The sequence below is a fragment of the Pagrus pagrus genome, assembly GCF_965226575.1.
Source record: "Pagrus pagrus genome assembly, chromosome: 16".
Taxonomy (NCBI): Eukaryota; Metazoa; Chordata; class Actinopteri; order Spariformes; family Sparidae; genus Pagrus; species Pagrus pagrus.
The window spans coordinates 16,546,888-16,566,078 of NC_140200.1; the positions used below are offsets into that span (position 1 = coordinate 16,546,888).

At 40.4% G+C, this 19,191-nt stretch overlaps 1 protein-coding gene across 4 annotated transcripts in view; it reads right to left on the minus strand.

Annotated features, from left to right (window-relative positions):
- Nucleotides 1-17,291, minus strand: part of sipa1l1 (signal-induced proliferation-associated 1 like 1) — an 83,733-nt gene extending 66,442 nt beyond the window's left edge. For all 4 annotated transcript variants that reach the window (XM_084378155.1, XM_084378154.1, XM_084378156.1 and 1 more), the window contains exons 1-2: nucleotides 16,924-17,291; nucleotides 8,021-8,183 (exon numbers count right to left, since the gene is read on the minus strand). The gene's annotated coding sequence lies outside the window, so the exon portion shown is untranslated. The remainder of the gene's footprint in view (nucleotides 1-8,020; nucleotides 8,184-16,923) is intronic.
- Between the last annotated feature and the right edge of the window lie 1,900 nt (nucleotides 17,292-19,191).

Here is a 19,191-nt window from a genome sequence, read left to right on the forward strand (position 1 = left end):
CAAATATTCACTGATTTTCTTATATTATGAATGATAGATGCCAATTTAGACACTGTGTCAAGCTATAGTTTAATAAACCATGCATACGTCATAAGACTAAACAGCAATGATCCCAAATTAACTAGTTTTTACTTCAACTGTTTAACAGATCAATAAAATACTAATTATCATTCACTTCCATTATCAGTTTATTATAATTTTTTACTGGGGAAATCTGTTGAGCTCTGACAAACTTCAATCTATGCAGTCATAATGTGCAGGATAAATATTTCCTTTAAGCCAAATTTGAAAGGTAGAGAAAGTGATTCTGGAGAAAACTGATTGTTGAGTCTGATTCCAAGGTCTAATTTCAATTGACAACTCTTTGGGTTGGTGATGCAGGTTATCCGTGGTCTCCATTAACTGTGTTTAAACTTAATAAACACATAATATTTAACCCAAATCTGTCCCATTTGTCCAGGACCTTAAAATCTTCCAGGACACATGGTGAGGGTGTCGGTCACAACAAGAGGAGGCAGATTGACAAGTGCATGTTTAATGGCCGTGAGAAAAAGTGTGCAGGAGTTCCTGGGTAATCGTCGTTGTAAGGGATGGGAGGGGAGGAGGATAAGGCTGCAGACAGCAAGCCCGGTGACACTTTGACAGATGTGAGGCTTTGCAACCTCCCAAAGGGGCAAAAGAGAAAAGGCTTTTGAATAAAAGGCCCACTGCTAAGCTTTCTGTGCAGTGCCCTCAGCCCTGCAGCTCACAACCAAAGAAAGGGTCAAGCCGTTGCCTGACTACAGGCATCTGGGGCTTTTCCTGGCAAAACAAAACAATTAAGTGCGGGGGCTGGATCTTCTTGAGGTTCACCTTTCCCTCCCTCGCAGTCATACTCATCACTTTAAAACCTTTACTGCTCTACTGGTATTTCTCTCTACCCTCTGCCTTTTCCCCCCTTCACAGATTAATCTATCTTCCTTCCTCTCCTTATCCCAAACTTGCTGCTTCATCTCTAACCAATCTTCTTGCTATCTAGTTCCCTGTTTCTATCCATGTATCTCCATGTAATTTGTGTGGCCATCTCACTTTCTCGCCCGTGTCCCACCTCTCATGTTTATCCCATTTACTTCAGGGCTGACACAGAGCTGCGAGGAAGACTTTGGGCGAAGACAGACAGCGGCAGAGGCAAAGAAAAAAGATTTGCACAGAAAAAACAGAAAGTGTCTGCCGATCTCCGCCATGTTCCCATCGGACTCTGTCAGAGGGGCAAATAATGGTTAGAGTTGACAGACTCTGGGTGGAGGAACCAAACCACCAAAAGAAGACACATTTCCACTGGGTGTTTTCAGGCTGTGCTTACCAGATTGTTGCTACACAGTTTCAGCTATCAATCAATCAATCACTCCAGGTCCCTAGTGTATAACAGAAATGTGATAACCTACTGGCAATTTGAACATTTTCCCTTTTTACATTTCATCAATACAACAGGCACAGCAGAGATAAGATACATGAACCCAAAGCTTTTCACTGAGGATGAACATGTACACCAACCGTCAAGAGCTGAACCTTATATTTTCTAGTTTTGACATTTCCTTTGGATATAACACAACACAGATTGCTATATAACATCAACAGATCACAGCCAGCGGTGCTGCTGACATTTCTGTAAATGGTTATAGTCCCTTAATGGCTGATATCTGTAAAGGAGTTTGATGGTTTTGTGTGGGTTTCAGCCTGAGTTTGTTCAAAACAAACTTCTATTAAATGGTATGGAGAGAACATCGGTTTGCCTGCGTGTCTCGCTATAACGCCGCATCAGAGACAAAGACTTCAAGATAAAACGCAGACGCCTCTTCCTTTAATTACAGAGGTCTGAGGAGGCAACATGATGAGCTTTTAATGATAGTGACTCTGATACAGGCTTTTTAAAATAGAGCTTGCAGGGTGATAGGCCCTTCATAGAAAGCCACCTGTAGTGTATTATTCAGTCTTTATTCAAGCTTTAAGCTTCTTGCAGTGTCTGCCAAAAGAATCACACCAGCAGGCTGGGGAAATTAACAGTAACAGTCTTCACAGAAGTTCCTGTCCACAATCACTGTGTAACACATTGCCAACATGAGAGGAAGATAGTGTGCATTAGTACTAACTAGTGTAAGCTGTCTTTTTTTACAGCACATGATGAAAGGATATTTCTCCTTGCTGCATTTCTCCACAGACAAGTGGCTGTAGGGATAAGAAAGCACTACAGGAGGAAGCTTTAGTTGTTAAAAAAGGTTTCTAATTACCATTGTTGGAACCCCACATTATCATTACACTCCAAGGTTTCTGACAACACAACAACTGTGCTGCCATGGCAACACAGTGCCGGAATAGAGACGTCGATGCTGCCGTTTCATGTTTTGCCCATTTCAAATTGCCTCTGATCCACGCCCACGACATGTGATCAGTCCGTTCGTTGACCTGTACTCTAATTCTGAACGTACTCCGATGAGCGCAGGTGGACACATCAGTCGGCTTGGCTGGCACCACTTCACCCATGGGCTAAACAACACAGCACAGCTGGGTTCGCCTGATATTATGTAACGCAGTAGCACCACCCCCGCAGGCCCTGTTCACACTACCCCTTCTCCTCCTACTCCGCCTCCCACTAGTGCACCATTGGCTATTTGCAGGCAGAGGTGCATTGTAAAACAAGAGTGCTCCAGTGCTGACACAACCTGTGGGGATATTTGTGGAGGATTCAGCTTTGGAAAAAACTAAAAAATTTAAGATGAAGCCCATGCATAAGGAGAATACTGTCCAGTGTAGGGCTTAACAACAATATTTGGCTTATTATGTTTTTTCCCCACAATCTTTTGCCTGGCCTGTGTGGTGCAGATCCTCCCTTCAGTTGTGCTGCTGCTCTAAATTCTTAAAAATGCCTGATTAGATTCCAGGGAAGTATCCATCATTGATCCCACCAGTGATTCTGCCTTTACTCCTTGGAAACAATTTTTGTTACTAAGCAATACTTGCCAAAAGTGGCATTGCACCCGTTGCCTGGCAACATTAGATTATTGAATCTCATCCTAGGAAGCGATGAGAACCAGTGGTGCTTCGAGCTACAACCCTCTTGATACTCTTCTCATCACGGTAACAGACTACAATCGTGCTGTCGGGTCACCTGATATTCCATTATATCTCTACATCACTGACATAACTACCCAGAGGCACAAACTTGATAGATTTGAATTCATGGCGCAGTCATATCCTCATGACAGGCTGGTTACTGCAGTCCCATGGTTATTTCGTGATGGTTTCATTATTATCTCGCTTCAAGCTAACTTCAACAGGGACAAAAAAGGCCACTTCTTTCACACCAGTATGTTAGCCAGGCTGAAGTGAGGCCCTCTATTTCAAACTCTCCTCAACCGTGTTTGTTTTCCCCAAGTACTTCATAAGATGTTAAAAGGCTTCAGGCAGTCACTTCATTAAAACAACCCAGTGGGTCCTCATTGAAGATGCTTTACTTCTAAACTGGCCCGCTGTCATTAGAAAGCACCACTAGGGCAGTCAACTCCTCCCATGCGCCAGTTGCTTCCTAATGAAAAACAGCAGCTTGCTTAAGCCCACACGTCTCACATCCATAAACCACTGATCGAGCTTTCCTCCTCGCAGCTGGAGAGACCCAGAGGAGGCATTAGTTGGAAGTTGTCAGAACGCCACTGGAATGGATCAAAGTGGTATGTGGTAAAACGCCTCCGATGACCATTTAAAAGCAGTCTAACGCCCAGAGAGCGGCCCGCTCAATTTGAGTGACTGGGTAACGAGGCAGCAATAGTCTGAGTTAATGGTGATAGGGAGGGATGCAGAGGAAACAGGTGAGAGAGGAGGAGAGAGGAGTCTGCAAGGATGATGTGCTGACAGGCAAGGTCACCATCAGTTGCTCCCTGAGTCGAGAGGTTTTTCAGCATGATTGAGGGATGGCAACAGGTAAGTGGTATGTGAGAATTAGAAAGCTGTGAACATCTGGAATTCTTCACTTTTAAGGCCAGCAACTTAAAGTTATTTTCTCCTCCGCCAAGGAGGTTATATTTCCGCCGTGTCCATTTGTTTGGCCCTTGTTTCTCCTTTTCTTGAACATTGAGAGACAGCCATTTTTCATCCATTTCATGAATTTCAAAATCTGGTGTATTTACGTTTAGGTGTTGGGCCTTGGCAGAGGTATGCAGTATAATTCCAGTTATTTTGACGATTAATCACTTGGTCTATACTTGGTCAAACAACAGTCCAAAACTATCATAAATGAGAAAGAAAATCAGCAAATCTTACATCTAAGTATCTGGAACTAGCAAATGATGGATATATTTGCTTGAAAAATAACTTCAATGATTATCAAAATAGTTGGTGATTAATTTTTGTCGCAGCTCTAATTCCAGTTGCCTACTTTCTCTGACAAACAATCCAAAACCCAAAGAAGATAAAAGGGCAAAGAAAAGCAGCTTAACCTTACAATTGAGGAGCTGAAACCAGACAATGTTGTGCATCTCTAACCATTTAAGTCTACAGACAAAAATCACAACATGCGATAATGCATGCCAGTCTTTGTGATTGTAAATGAAAGCATTAATGAGATTTTCTGAGAAAACGTTCCCCCTCTAACCTTGAGAGGTTCAGCAAGGTCAGAACTGCATTGACTAACTGACACCAGGAACAAAGCCCATTGGAGTTGGCTTCACAGCAACAACATGCCCCAGTGTGTAGCCCAACAGCTCCAATCCTGCTTTCCAAATAATCATTAACCTGTTCAGCCTTGAGTAAATATTTTAAGAACCTCTGTAAACTAGAAGGTAAATACACACCTCAGAGATAGGGACGTGAACACACACATACACAGTGTAGGGAGGGGGGCTTTGGTAGTGTGGCACGCAGATTTCATTGTTCTTCAGCATGTTGAGCTTAGATGAAGTCGAAAACAATGAGGTCATCCCTATTGTGTACACACAGCATTCTCACACATTCCTCTGCATGCCATTGTACACTCATGGCTTAGCTTAAAGCGCGATGGGATGAACCTAGTGAAAGACTGATACCAAACATTTGGTCTTTACAAAGCCATGAACCTGAAATCCATTAAACCTGAGAATGGAAACTCTACTCTGACTTTCAAGGCCATCACCTCACATGCCAAAACACTCCCCTTCTTGGATGAGCACAGCGTGCAGAAAGGTTGCAGTGAGCACTGTGGATCATGACAGGCCACTTTCCTGTTTTGGTTTCCGCTTCCAGCACCTGCATGCCAGATGTTGTGAGCTTGGGCATTGTGGCCTCATTTTTTGGTATAGACAAAACTGTCTACAGGTCAAGCTGAGCTAGACCAAACTTACAGCCTAGTTTATGTCTGTCTGAGAAATATCACTGAAATCAACACAATTAGCCAGTCAATCAATTGGTCGATCAATTTGTTGAGTAACACAAAATTCATCAACAGCTTCAATTATGTAATATCCATGTCTTTTGTTATTTATCAATCAAAATTCCAAACATTGGTTTGTTCTGAATTTCTAAAAAGTTACAATCATTTGTGATAATGATAAGAATGATTTTATATCAATGTATATTCAATGCCTTTCAATTTGGATTTGTTGGTTCAGAAAAAATGAGCAATGTGAAGCATTCTGAAGTTATCTGCGATGGGAATTTTTCAGTATTGCCAGACATTTTAATGGCACTCAGTAGAGTGCACACCTCCGCCAAGGCACCTGGATCCATCCCTTTATCCAGAGCCGCACCAAAAGTTAATTGGGGCTATTCTCGGCCGAGACCCATCTGCCATCCAAGATTCATGGAAATCTATCAGTAGTTTTTGTGTAATCCTGCTGACAAACCAACCAACCAAAATACAAACAAACAAACACACACAGGTGAAAACATAACCTCCTTGGTGGAGGTATAAATAACTACATAAGTAAATAAATAAATAAATAAACAAACAACTGGTACAAAATGAGGACCATATCCGCCTGCTAAATGTGACAATGTGGAATTCACTACCATCAGTATTATCTCTGGCTTTGCATCAGTGCTTCAATCTGCAAAGCAGGAAGACTGTAAAGGGTTCGGCCAAAAGCTGCTGCTGCTTTCAGTACATCCAGATGGATTTGTGTGTTTACCTTCCCTGGCACAATATAGGACCTCCTTGGAACCCACAAACCAAGCAAGATGTCTTTATTGCGAGGATCCACCAGGGATCTTTTCTCCTTGGTACAATGAGCCTTATTCAACTTTTCTTAGTGAAATGGCATCAGTGAACATGCAGCTTTTCATCCCAAGCCTGCGTAGATGTTACCATTATTACAAATGTGTTGGTATGTGCTCAGTGACTTTCTGAACTTTTCCTTAATTTGAAACAAGAAAAGAAAGTATCCGTTATTGTATCAAAGTTATAAATTCTGGTGTTGTGATAACTTTGCATGAACCCACTCTCCATTCTTAAACAGAAAAGTAGCACAAAAATCAATTCTCAGCAAGCTAACAATGGCTGAGCTCAAGCTAGAAACATCCGTCTAGCTATTTGATGCTTACTCTGTTCAAGGTCATAGACGGCTTGGGACTAAACTCGCAAAACATTCAGTGCATGCTGGGGTAAATTAGAAGCCCATACAATGCTAGATAGCAACCCAGGCTGTGATTCAAATGTGATCAAGCCACATCCATGTAGTCTTGCAGCTTAGCTTCATTAGTTTTTGAGTGGTAACTTATTTTCTTTTGAATAATAACTTAGAAATTTATGGATGTGCTGATGTGGGCCAATCGTGGTGTTTAAATCAACAATTTAGCCTATAGCGAATGCCAATATAGACATGTTTTTGTTGTTTCTTTCATTTTATTTCTATTTTATATTCCCTTTATCCCCAAAAGTTATCTCCCATATAAAAAATAACTGTTTTAAAGTCCCTTCATTTCACAACCTTTGAAAGAGCACAAATTTAATCACACAAATTCATGAAACAACTCCCAATATAACCATCTTTCACATGAAATAGATTTTTTAAAAACTACTTCAAAAGCCTTTTTAGCCCGCTATTCAACTATCCACTCAATGAGGAGAATTTTTCAATACTTACAGAGCCTTACAAACTAACGGCAGGAATGTCACGAGCCAATAGCTGATGAACGTGGCAGCACAAGACTGATGTGACAAATCAGATAAACATCTGCCACTGTTATCAGTAAATGTCATCTTATTTGCAGATCCCTATCGAAATTACATTTTTTTGCAACTTATCTTAGATTGTTGCTTATTCAGTTAAAATATTACTGAAAAATACAAGAGAGCTTCGATACCAAGTTTTCAGGAGGTTAACCCAATACCTGGCCAGATCATCAATCTATAACAGGGTGACTTTAATTATGGTACTGTACAGTCATCAGCATTATCACGCTTTTTTAATATTATACACATTTATAGAGACCTGATTAGGAGAATTGTTTTTGAAGGAAAGCAGAAATAGTAACTACACAACCTTCTATAAATGTTTTAAAACTGAGGCTTTCCTTAAAAAACTGTCCACTTATTAGCTTTAGACAGATTTGACAGATACATTTTAAAGAATCATGAGTACTTAACCACATATCTGCCTGAAACGTGTGTTCCAGTAACCCCTCCCAAGCAGCTGCATTACCCGAAACATCAACATGGCCACAAGATTATCTGTTTTGGGTTTTTTTGAGGCTCAGTGGGGCATTAGAGCCAAGGAGAGAGAACTCAAACTGACAGTGAAATCACAGAGACTGTCAGTTACAGCACACTTAATGAATCAATTTCAAGGATGGGAAACGACTCTAAAGCCTGTTGACTTTAAAGCCAGATTTTTCCCTCTGAACCGTCTCTTCACGCCGTGGTGGATCTGCAATGTGTGGTATGACACAGAAGAACACAACATCCCTTATATCTCCTTCATCATCACACTGAAACAGGCAGCAGTTTCAAAGCTTACTTTGAGTTTCATACACTGCATGTGGCACAGATTTCATTTGACCAAAAAAGAAAACTTACGGCACACAGATGACAGCTTTCCCAACTTCAAGTAGTAAAAGTTTCCTTCAGATCAGAGAGGCGACTCTATCCAGCAGAGATGAACAATGACCAGGATGCGACTTCCTTTAATCCGGTGCCTCTGTTTCCCCTACTTGTGTGACTGTCGTCAGAGGAGGTTTCCCTACAGCGGCATATGAGAAAGCAAATAATCTGTTAAGGAAACTGCATGTTTCGCTCTTTGCACCAGCCTATTTTGCAAACTACAAACACAGCCTGACACAAACTATGAAAGGACTTAAAAGAAAAACCTCAAGAAGGAATTTTCCGTCTTCATTTCAGGAAGCTCTGAGGTTGCCTGATCATACTAATCCTGTATGAATATATTAATCAGTAAGTGTAAGTGTCAGTCAAGAGGACGATCTTATTTTTGGTGCACTCTTCTTAATTTTCATTCATATGAAGATGGTAATGCAGACTCTCTGGCCATCTTGGAACCACAAAAGTAGAAATATCAAGTTACAAAAGCAAAACTGCAATACAAAGATTATGTGGCAATTCAATCATCATTTTTCAGAGGTCGATTCTTGTGAGCAGCATAAAGGGACCATCATTTTGTTATACAATCCCTGATTGCATAATGATACATTTAATCTTGAATCTTGTGTACAGATCATGCAGAAGGCAGAATGTTAATTTCCCAAACTGAACTGTGTGCATTACGTAATATAATTGACCGTGAGTAATGCAGGCATCAAACTGAGTGGACTCTCATGACACCAGAATGCTTGGATGCCAACACAGTCCCATGAGGATGGTTCGAATGTTCCAGGGGGATATGGACGATATAAACTAGCCATGTTCCCTGCTAATTACATTGTTCTGGACAAAATGTAAGCCAGTGCGAAATTATAGTAGAGAGTTTCTTTTTTCATTTTGTTTGTTTGTTTCATTGCAACCCACAGAATTCAATTTACATGCAGAGCGGATGTACCAGCATGAAGCACACACTTAAATTCAAATATATGTTGCAAAAAAACAAGATGTCTCGTTGGCCTTCACTTCAATTATGTCAGTTCAAGGTCCAAAAGTCCCCAAAAAAAGCAACAAAATATAATAATTACAAGCACGCAAAAAAAAGCGGGGCATTTAGAGCTCGAATCACTATTCATCTCTGTGAGAAAACAAATCCTGTCTGGATGGGTCTGTGATGCTTTAAACTTCCAATTAAATAGCTTCCTCGGGTAAAACCTGTCGCATAATAAAAGTGCTTTAATCCCTTAATAAATTGTCCTTTGCAACTGTCTAAATCATTCTTTGTTATCTTTCATTACGGTTTTTTTTTCGCTACTTTTTACCAAGATAGCATGATTGTTTGATTTTGCTCAGGGTGCCATTTTACCAATCAGTTATACATATATACTCAAGATGTGATGTTAAAATGTCAATTTCTCTACAACACACAGGATTGTCCCTGCAATTTTAAGGCTTGGGCGTAGCACCCAGGCCATTTTAAGCACCACCTAGGGTAAATTAACGTACAGTTAAATCAATGTGGAGAGAATTAAAACAAAATTGCATATTTTATGTTGAAAAACATAAAAACATTTGGGTTGAGGGAGGACCCCCCCATCAAATAGATGCACCTAAGCCTTCCACAACCTAGGGAAACCACTGACAGATGTGGCTAAAGTGTTGAACTCAGTCCTTCAAGGATTCTGCAGTAAAGACTGATGACTTTCGGTCATGTTTCTTATGTAGAGTTGTGGTTACAGCCTATCTTGTGTCAAACTATGTTGAGCAACCCAGAATGACTAAAGGGAGTTTGGTAATGGGTAGAGGATCATTTGTGCATTAGATGTAATGGTGCATTGTGTTCTGTCACAATACATGAATGTCTTTCAGGTTGGTGATCACTGTCAGGAAACATTATGTATTGGCTGACTATATGTGGGGTAACAAATCCGTATTCCAACAAGCCTGTAAAAAAAGTTGTGTTTCCTCTTTCCTGTTCTTGTTAACCAAAGCAACATTAAAAATTTTAAGCAGTCTGTTATCTTAATAGCAAATATAAAATCTATCAAGCACAAGTTCAGTTCCAATTCTTAGAACACAACACACATAGATGTAATAAAGTAATGAATAAAGGATTAAGGTTTGATTTAACACTATAAACATTAATCCTGAAACAGGAATTTCATCATCTTTGTCACACCAACTTCAATTTTGCATAATGTGTGACTCAAGGCAAGTTTCTTAACATATGATTACAGTACTTCTTTAAAAAAGTCTATTTGCAACTAAACACGAGAGCAAAGACCTAACCAGAAAGTGTCTAATGCTTATTTAGATAAGGCTGCTGCTTGTTAGATTTTGTTTATTTAGAGCCACGTTTTGGTTAAACAGTACTTGTTCATAATACTGTGTTTATAGCTGTTCTGAACAGCTTCACTCGAAGGCAGGGTGGAAAGCTGGCTGTCATAGATAAGAGGTAGACACTGCTTACGTTCTTTGTTTCTTTCAACGAAGTAGGTGGTTGGGTTTCAGTTTATATAGTCCTTCAAACTGTCTACATTTCATGAAGATTAACTACTTAGAAAACAAAAAGGGAAATGCCATGTCTTTGCCCATGATCTAAGTTCATATCACATATTGCTACAAGAAAGATGTGAGTATTGAAGTCTAAAACAAGACACAAAAAACTGAACCACTCGCAAAAAATAGTATGCTTGTTTCTAAAAATATTTAGAAACAAGCATACTAACCATGTCTCAAGATTTTGCAACTAGCATGTGATATATTTCAATTAATTCATGGATGGAGAATAAGCTGAAGCTACCAAAGATTAATTCTACTTAGACTCAAGTCATGCAAGAAACTCAATCTGGTTCCAGGATGACAACAATCATTTTCAAATCACATCTTGAGTGTTGGAATGGCTATGTAATTTCCTGTCAAATAGCTTGCATAAATTTCAGGTTGCAGCTTCACACACTCACACTAATTTTCCCAAAATGGCACAGGAGAGACGGCTGCAATTGACAAATCCAGCAAGGTCAGAAAATCACTTCTATCACTAATACCAGCCCGGGCAGCCAACAGTAGCGACATCCTTTTAGTCATCCAGCAAGACAGAAATTTGAGAGCTGTCTACTTGGAAACAGATGGCAAGGCAGTTGGTGGGAATTTCGGCAATGCTCCCATACATGCTTGGGGATAAGATTTACAATTCTTTTGCACAGTCGCGTTCTTGCAATGTCATCACTGAGTCGAAGAGAGGAAGAGTTGAAGACATCATGAGGAAGTCATCCATTTCACACCCAAACCCATTTCTGATGCAGATTACTGAACAAATGTTCGACCTGTACTTCACATTTCAGACCAGACAGCTGCCGCGTTCTTCTCCTATTCCTACAAACTATTTATAACAGATCACAACTAAATCACAGGACCACTCTTAACTTGAAAATATGATATATGATGGTGCAGGCAAAGGGGAATCACTTCATGGAACTTTCCTTCTATAAAGGGGCAAATAAAAATCGACTTTGGGCAAGTGAATGTCTGATCCATTCCCCCCCGACCAGACAAGTAAAAAAACATTAACATTGTAACCTGTGGTTATCAAAATAGTTGACAAATTACTTTTGGTCGACTAAGTAATTAATCAACAAATCGTTACAGCTTTACCTAAAGCTGAGCAATGTCAGACCTACACTAAATGCTTGACCAGGAGCAGACTCACAAAACCAGATGTAATATGTATTGAACCAAACAGTGGTTTATTCTGGATCAATGCATCCATCTCAAAAGGGGCCTAGGGAGGCCACATGACGGAAAAAACAGAAATAGGGCAAAATCCTCGACTAGATGTTCTCCCTGCAGCAGGATTGCAATCAGTTTCATTGATAAATCTAAAACGTTTTGGGTTTACATTCAACATTCAACTCAGTTAGCCTAGATCAAAAAGTAAACTTCAGAAGGTTCAACTCAAGTTAAGTATTTAATGTCTTAAATTAAATCACTTTCAAATTGAAATTTGGAACAATTACATTCACAGTTGAGGTGTAAGATTTGGCGTCACGAGAGAAATAATTGGATTGATGCATCCTTAACAGACTAATGTTGATGTTGTCTGAAATAGCCACACATAGAAAGTATAGTCTCTTTATCTTTATGTTAAAGTTTATGGTTTTAGCATTTGGCTTGTACTGCTGTTAAAATTATGATTCCTAGCTAATGCTGACAGCATTCAAGCATTGTTCTCATTATATACTGCTCTCTCTTTCACTCTCAAGGCTCTCCATCTGTACAGTATGTTCCTTCTGTTTACTTCTGCATGGATTAGCCTGCCTCGTCATTGTTTCATGATGTTTGTATAGATTTTTTTTGCTCATCTGTCACAACTGAAATCTGAGCATTTTTTATAATCCATGCTGCTTTCATGGGTTATAATCCACCCTAACAGCCCTAATTAAGAAGTTATTTCACCAGCAGAGAGGGAGAAAATGGAGACAGAGAAAGGATCCAAAATGCGGGGAAAATTTAGCTTTTAAGTCCCCTCACCTCAGGTGGAATGGCTAAAATTAACCACTTCTTCTTGTGCCCTCTCTATCCTTCTCTGGCTGTCATGAAAGGCCCCGAAATAGCCGAATGAAAGCCTCAACAGGGTTTCCGATTTATCCTCTGCAAAAGACCACAGATCAAAAGAGATACGCAATTTCGAATATCAGAGAAAACACCGCAAGGGCTGTTTACTAAGTGAAAACAATACGCTGGCTTGAACTTCAAATGTGTCAGAGCACACAGACCTAGGCTTTCTAACAACGCTGCACTTCAGTCTTTAGGGATAAAATATTTAAAAATACCTTCTGGATTTTTAACTCTTAGAAAAATAGCCAGACATGCTCAGCCATCTCTTGAATTAATAGAAGGGTCACAAGTTCATCTGGCAGTATTATCATTCAAGACAGGTGGCTGAGAATCCACTAGTGGTGTTAATTATCTTTATATGGTGGTGCTCTCCGGTTCCATATGCTGAGTTTGTTTTCACATTCATAGCGTAACTCAACTGAGTTCGTCTGGGGTAATCCATGTTTCACAAAGTCCTGAGACTCAAACTAACTTGATAAAATATTATTTACACCCTTTTTAAAAGTAGAAATCTTTACAGTAGCTGCTAAGCTAGAAGCGTTAGCAGCTACAAACGGGGTGTACAGACTCTGCTGCGCCACCATGGTGTGAATAATGTCTTTTCAAATCAATTGGGGATCTTGGGGCTTCCACAGCCTCAGATTACGCCGGACAACCAGTATGGAGCCCTTCTATGTACTTTGTTTACCTTTTAAAACAAGTCCCCATCCATTTTGGTTGTTAAGGAGAATGCTGCAACGCTGTCTCGCTATGAAGCTCCAGAGATGTTTGGTGGACTACTAAACTTAACCCGAATTTCCATCAGCATGACGGTGAGAAGATAATGATTGAATTCTAATTTTTGAAAGAACCTATCCTTTAACAATTAGCCATTTACAAAGATAGCTAAATGAAAAGATTGTAAAAATTAATATATAAATAAATTGTAAATTGACCTTATAAGTTGAATTAATGTGAGTCAGTGCATTTTTAATCAACTTTTATTATCTTATTGTTTTCAACATCAGCCTTTACTACAAGCAATCCCCAACTTGAGGTGTTGATCCATAACACCTGTGCAATGACTCTCACTTCCATCGTCAACCTAGAGCTTCAACAATTAATTGAATACTCGATTAGCTGTCAACTACTAAATGAGTCACCAACTATTTTAATAATTCAATAATCCGTTTGTGTAACTTTTTAAGAAAAAAATAAATAATTTGCCTTGTTTCCTGTTTCTTTAAATTCTGATTCCAGCTTTTCAAATGTGAATATTTTCTGGTTTCTTTAAGGAAATAATGAACAGATTAATCAACAATGAAAATAATCATGCTACATCAAAACTTTCCTTTATGTATTTTGTCTACTGTCAGACCTGATACAAATATATCTTGTTAGTAGTGTGAATAGGTAACTTACAATGAGCAGTGCTAATTAGCTAGCATACAGTATGATCCTGGAGCCACCCTGGAGTGATCCTGCTGTTGCAATTACAGTTGTCAGTGATGCATGTATAATAACACTTTTGAAAGGTGTGATTATGTTCAGGTTAGGGTAAAAATCTGTATTAGTATGCAGTATTTGAGGGAGAAGACCACCTTTAAATTCTCTGTGCAGGAAAAACCCTGTTTTACCAGGGCCTAGCAGTTTTATTAAATCATCCTGCCCTGCAGTGTGATCTATTCACTGTTAACGAGTATTTATTGCTCTGGTATTTCTCAAGAGACAGCCCACCCCAAGACCTTAGACAGAGGGAACTCACATTCCAATCTCCAGCATGCAGGGAGACGGAGAACAAGGGGAGGGAAACAGAAACACTGAGAAAAGGAGAAATGAAGACAAGGGAGGGGGAACGGGAGAAAGAGAGAAGGAGAGATAAGGTGAGGGATGTAGACAGAAATGATGAGAATGTCAGAGTCCTGGCATGCTTTCGACAACAGGAAGGAAGCAAGACAAGAGGAAAAAGCACCATCAGGGATGGGAGAAGGGAATCGTGGGAGGTGGAGAGTAAAGAACTAGTGACAGAAGTGAGAAAGAAGGAGAAGACGAGGCAGAGATGCAAGAAAGTAGCCGGGTAAGGGAGGGGGGAAAACGGTGAGGCTAGAGTGGGAGGTCGTAAACAGGTAAGACCCTATTTTCAGCTCCTGTCAGCACAAGGCATTGCATGTAGACAGTGAAAGTGCAAGCTGGCCTGCTATGAGATTAAAATGTCCTCTTTTTCCTGACTTTGCTTTAGCCAGATTTCTCTCGTGTGCGCTGCCAAAAACTTCTGTTCCAGATATGCCGAGACTACACATTACAGAATTTTTGGAAGGGCGGCCACATCACGATCACAGCGCATCTGATATGAATTAAAACCTTAAGATTTCGCTCGCTAGCACCAACTTACACCCTAGGAAAATCTTCTATTGAAACTCCCAGTAAGAGCCCCTGCAGTACTAACAATGGAGAGGGTTGAAGACAAGTTTTTAGCCAACTCCAGTTGCTTAATCCGGGAACACCTGGAGAGATGTTTCAGCTGCTCTACAACCCAAAACCCCTTTGATAATCTTTTAGCTGCCCATCAGCAACCCTGACATTTTTCCTCTCTCATACCTCCCCTTTAATTCGGCAACTACATGTGTTGCAGAACATGTTCGCCTCCACCTACACACTCAATTTCAATAGCCTACTTAATATTGTAAATGCAACACAGCCTCCAGATCTGCTCAGCCTTGGCATTCACAAGCACCGACAAGGGAGGGCTGATGGCATGAAATGTTCGACTGCTATCACATGAGCGTTTTGGGGGGTTTTGACATGGCGAATGAGGTAGCCAAAGCAAGGCGGACAAAGCAGCTGAAATGCTGTCTCTTGGTGGGGAATATATCTCTAAAGCTGCTGTTGTGTTTCAAGTTGAGAATTTGACCCAGCCCGGCCACCAGATGAATAGAGATGAGCTCTCTTTGACGTGTCCATTTAGGACTTGTCAAAGGAGGAAGCAGTGTGTTTCTGTGTGTGTGTATCTAAGCCCCCTGCAGGGCTGAAGCTGGTAGCCTGAGGACAGACTCAACAGGTTGAGATGGCAGCAATAACAGAAGACAGAGCAGCAACAGGGAGTCCACTTAACAATAAAAAATCCCTCTCAGGGTGTCATTATGGCAGAGGAGAGCTCGGACACAAGCTCAAACTTGCATGTAAGAAAACTTTTGTTAGTGTCGGGGCTTACTTGTCTCAATTAACTTAAAACTAAATAAAGTTTGAGGTATAATTGTTTGTTGATGAATGCCTTTATAGCACCTTCATCACTTAAATGTAGCAGAGTTACATCACTACCCAAATCACTACACAGACGGCCATTTTGATTAATGAGACTGGTATTGACAGAGCACTGCGAGAAATTATGCTTTAACTTCATATTTGATTTCCCTGCTGCAAGTTCCCAAGTATGCACTGTTTTCTCCAGTCATCTATTTTGCATAATCAATAACATGTGAATGACCTAGAAGCCTGGTTTTAAGAGAAACAATATTTAAACTTTCCTTGCAGAAGCCAACACACGGTCGCACCTCTATGAAGGATTTCTATGTGGATCCACACCTCACAGAGCTGCAAATGTCCAAACAACCCACACACACACGACAGCAACGCATGCATGGCAACACATTGCATTGCAACACTCACGATTGTGCATTAAAGAGCTGCCTCCACCAGAAGTATAACAACATGTCTCTGATGTGAATATGGCTGGTTGACCGATCCACCAAGTAAACGATGGACAGCGAGGTGGAGGATGACAGGAAACCAGACCGCAGCTAGCCATCCCAATTACACAGCAGTCATCCAAACAACAATTACCTTTATCTGATGGTCATTTTGCCTTGTTTCCTGTTTCTTTAAGAGACATGGTGAATCGTTGTAATTTTAAACGGCGGTGTGTCTCATTGGAGAGGCGCAGGGAGAGAAATGTTGAGCAAAAAGCAAATGTTTAGTCAGCTAACATGACATGAGGAGAGATAGAGCTAACAAAATCAGATATTAGCTTAAACTGAAGGCGGTGTACGAGCTGTGGTACGCCACACGGCGATGTTATCAACATTATCCGACCGCTAGCTAAACTTTTTTTAGTGTAGTTTTCCTCTCCGAGGCGCTACCTGCAATACGTGAATGTATCACATGAAGGTTTGGCAAAAAAGCTGAAAAGCACACATATCGAATAAAGCAACAACTCGGCGGTTGCTCGTCCAAAACTAACGGTGTTGTGTCGCCTGTGTCAGCGGGCAGACCAGCAGAGGAGAGAGCGCACTCACCTTTATTAATGTCCACCTTGTCGGCGTTTCTCAAGAGGGAAAATAACGCTCTCGCTGGTCAGTCACCGGCATTCAAAGACCGTCAAAGATTCAACGCAGCGGATGTGGAGACTTCGGAGCAGAAAACCTCTGGAGCTCCTCACCTTTGTGGCTGTTTGTGGTCCGCGCACTCTGCCTGCCGACCGACCGACCGACCCACCGACCGCCTCTCGGTCCGTTCAAATCAGAAGTTCATCCAAAGTTACAGCGTCTCGCTCCGCCTCGCGACGGCGATGAGGTCACCGCCTCTCTCCGCTCCACTCTCGCGATACGAACCGGAGCGCTCGTTGTGTCGGATCAGCCGACTGCGCAGTCTCGCGATATGAGAGGGAGGTGGAATGAAAAGAGCGGACTGGTGAAAGGATGGGAGAGAGAGGGAAAGCGTTGCTCTGGCAACAGAATCGGACTGGCTTCTCGGCGATGGCTTTCTCTTCCAGCAACTGGTGTTTGTGCTGCAGGTTTGTGTGTTCGTGTTGATGAAGAGTTACATCATCGAGGCTATCTGTTACAGTTTACATACAGGTGTAGCAAAAAAAAAGACTCAGGATATCATTTGTAACACTCTCAGAGAGAGTTTCACTGATGTGTTTATTGTGTATGTTTCAGTCATAAAATCATAATCATTTAAGTTCATAAAGTGGCCAAAATGTGATGTAAAAAATGTAATAAATAAGGTGTTTAAAATGATAAGAAATGTGTCTAAAGGGTACTTAACATTTTTTTTGCTTGTTATGTTAGGTATTTTAATAGGATCACTGTCTAGTTGAGGGCATTGTGGGTTAGTGATGTCTTATGGGTCAAATTATGGGTCAGAACAACTTGGCTGCAGATGGAGAACATTTGACTCCAGAGTAACAATATTCCACATGTGGTCCAAGAGGCGCACTCTGTAATTTTCCTTTGTATGTTTCATGTTTATGTATAATGCTGTTAATGTGCCCTTAGATGGACATTAGTGAGGCATTTTAAAGTTGTGTTTATTTTACTCCAGCACATTTCTGTTGTGCTAATATGTTCCGGACTGCTTAATGGACACTAGCTTGAGAGACTTTAACAGTGAGTGGGAGTTGTATGCTTTTTTTTCCTGGTTTATTTTTGTTGTAGTTTCCACGGCGTCTGCTGAAACAACAAGGGAGAGAGCAAATAAATCTTCAGAAAGACATCTGTATGAATCAGGGCCATTATTTAACTGGACCAGTGTAGCTACCCTATTTAGTTATGATATTCTATTTATTTATTCTATTTATGATGGTTGAAGTCCCTTTGTGCTACTCATGAAAACAAAATCATAATGAGCCAGAATAAGTGTTGGCAATGCAAGTTTCTCCAAACCACCAATATGTTTACATTAATTATTGCATTACTGTGTTACTTTTTGTTGCTTTAATTTGAACATTAACATAAACACATGAGTGTTTTTCAAGTATTAGTTAGTCAAGTATTATATATAGAAGTGATGCACTTCAAATGGGTTTTTCTATATCCTTTAATAAATCACCCATCTTGTTATTTAATTTATTCACATTGACTCGACATGACAGAAAAACGTTGCATTGAACTTAATTAATAGAATCTGAAACAACATTTTATATGTAGTTTAATACTTCTGTCGAACTTCTGTGTTGTGCTGGATGAGGCACTGATGAATGTAGATAAAGTCAAAACCATTGGAGTCCTTCACAAAGAAATCCACAGTCCAGCAGCATCACACAACCTAAAGGTGCATTAAGTAGTTCTGGGGAAGATGTTTTAATCAGAAGAGAAAGATAACTGCAACTAAATAAACAAACTCTCTTTGTTTTCATGACAGAACGAGCAAACTGACAAACTTAAAGGGCAACACAATTGTCACATTTATCACATTACATTACAATCCGCTCATATATGGGTGATAATAGGTGATTATTAATACTACAAATAATTGCTACAAATTGTCACACGGAGCCCCTTTAAAGGCATTTTTTGAGTGAACCAGTTAGAAATAGACAGCAACAAAGACACATTTGCTGGATGTATGTGAAAAGACAGCTTATAACTTACACGCTGTAAGCCCAGCTTTGCAAAATCCACCTGCTTGCTTCGCTCGCACACATTAATTATTCCAGCATAAAATTTTAATTAGATAAGAGAGAGAGAGCACTGCCCTAATTAAAGCTGCTCAGCAGGTACCAATGTAAGGAGTGGGTGAATTGTATGGGAGTCGCAGGAATTCATCGCTCTCTCTCCTAC